At 26.9% G+C, this 2,476-nt stretch overlaps 1 pseudogene; it reads right to left on the bottom strand.

The window, feature by feature from the left end:
• On the bottom strand, positions 1-1,252 carry LOC149554576 (clavaminate synthase-like protein At3g21360; annotated as a pseudogene).
• Positions 1,253-2,476: the final 1,224 nt, after the last annotated feature.

Here is a 2,476-nt window from a genome sequence, read left to right as displayed (position 1 = left end):
CTATTTGCATAAAGATACTAGGACCCTAGTCCTAGTAGGTTTAGATATCCTCCTTCCATGTTGAACATAGAGGTTGTTCAATATCAATATATTTCCATCTTTCAAACATTGTTCATCCATTAAAAGAAATAATAGACTTGTCTCCCAACCTAGCCCACTAGTTCTTACTTTTTTTTACTATGCCCTGCTATTGTTGAACCATACTTCATTTCCTTTATCTTTTTCCAATTTTCTAATTATTTCCAAGAGGCCAAATTTAAAATTTTTAGTCCCATTATCATGACATTCAAAATGCATACAACCTAGTATCTCAATGACTGTTAATTAAGAATAAACCATTTAAATTAAGTAAAAATGACAATTATATTGATTAAATTATAATCAATATTGTTGAAAATGAGGCATGGAATTTAAGTTCAATTATAGATAGGAAGGTCAATCTTTTGAGAAATTTATTTATTATACATTCTAGTTTTAACTTCCTAAAACATAACCTTACATCAACATAAATTTATATGCATTATAATCTATATTAGATTATTTCTAAAAATAATTATTTAAAAAGAAAAATAAAAAAGAAATTATATATGAAATATATTTACGTTATTTAATGGTAGAAAAAATATAAAATCTCCATTCTAAATAGCCTTTTAAAAATATAAAATATAAAATAATATTGAAATCAAATTTATCATTATGGTTTTTTTAAAATTTTTTTATAATATTGTTTCTCAAAAATCAAATTAACCTCAATTTTTTTATAAATTTATAAACAAAATATTTCAAAGCCCTTTTTTGAGAAAATACTTTTAATCGTTTCAAGTGAAACGAAGAGGCAAAAATTAGAGAACTGAGAGGAAGCGACCAACATTTTTACAGACTTGCAATCTTTAATGATTGTTATTAAATATTTTCATTTCTATATTAAAAAAATAGAGTATATGGAGATATGTTGTTTGGTGTATAGAAAAAGCATGCTCAAAATTGAGATTGCATCACCCTTTCTTTGCTTCTTCTAGATCAGAGGTGTTAATCATAGTTTTCCATGTCTTGGAGATGAATGAATTCACACTACCTTGGCTTGGAGTTGTTATGTTGAAGAGTAACCCAACATCCCTAAAAAAATTCACAAACTCTGGTAGAATTTTTTCCATAACTGGAGGAATGAGATGGCTTGGAACTATGCAACTTTCACCACCTTCTGGAGGTGTAGTCTCACAAAGAAAAATAACTTAGAAGGCCACTCTCTCATCTACATCAACATCATCTCAATCTTAATCTTTGATGTCATACTATTTGTTTCCAAAAAAAAATAAAAAATCCAATACAAAGTGATTACATTATTGTTCATCATTCTTTAATTTTACACAAACATGATTACAATCTTCTCTTTCATGCTTTTCTTTACACTAAGTGATTATAGTACACCATAAATTTAGTAGATATATGTTGTTTTCTTGCTTCACCAACCAAGCAATGCATCTTATTAAGAAATCAAGCCAAACCAAAGAAAGAGCTTGAGGAGAAAAGTTGCTTAGAAGATAATTTGAAGAGATCAACATTTATCTCTCTCACTCTTTGTAACATTGAATAATTACATATAGATCCAAACTATCTTCTAGCCAATTTATTTCTAACATAGATTTCCCAAGCTTGATTTCTCAATGGATTGTATCTAAATTCAAACCAATATTCTAATCAATTTAATTCTAAACATACTTACCTAAGATTAGAAAAAAAATTACTAGAGCCATGTATGTAGAGGTACACCTTTTGAAAACTTCTTATGGGACCAAAACTCAAGAGGCTTTAATTAATAGACATTTTCAACCAAATTAATGAGCTGGAAAATATCAAAATGCTTCACATATTTATTCATAAATTTTACAAATGACATGATATCAAAAATTCCTTTTATGATATTTATTTTGGAGGAGTTAAACATAATTCCCTTAATTTATAGCTCAAAATGATAACTGGAATAAAAGTTATGAAACTTTTCTTGAAACTGCTAACTCTAGGATAGATTTAGACTTGCAGTCACCAAATCAGCCATAACTTCTGCAAAATTTCATATAATTTAGTGAAACCAAAACCAAAAGAAAGATAAATGAAATAAATTTTTGAAAATATAAGTTAGAGGTCTATATCTTTTCATATGAATTTTTAACAATAGAAAAAACAGTTGGATTTCTGAAATTTACACAAAAAATTGTCATAAAACTCACAAATACAACCTTCTCTTTATTCCACTTCTTCTTTAATCTTCTTCAACCATTAAATTATTAAAATCATGACTAATACATCATATTTTAAAGGATTTTCAAGTTATATAACTAATTAATTACCCCTCATGGCCATTCACCTTCTCTCTTGCATCAACTTTTTCATATTGACACATTTATGATAATATTTTATTACATATTTGACAACTTTTGTACTTTTCTACAAATGACCTCTAAACTTTATAAAACCC

This window comes from Cupressus sempervirens, chromosome 5 (genome assembly GCF_028749045.1).
Source record: "Cupressus sempervirens isolate cs-2001-9-10 chromosome 5, ASM2874904v1, whole genome shotgun sequence".
Classification (NCBI taxonomy): Eukaryota; Viridiplantae; Streptophyta; class Pinopsida; order Cupressales; family Cupressaceae; genus Cupressus; species Cupressus sempervirens.
The sequence above is the reverse complement of the archived record's forward strand: the minus strand, read 5'-3'. Positions and strand labels throughout refer to the sequence as shown.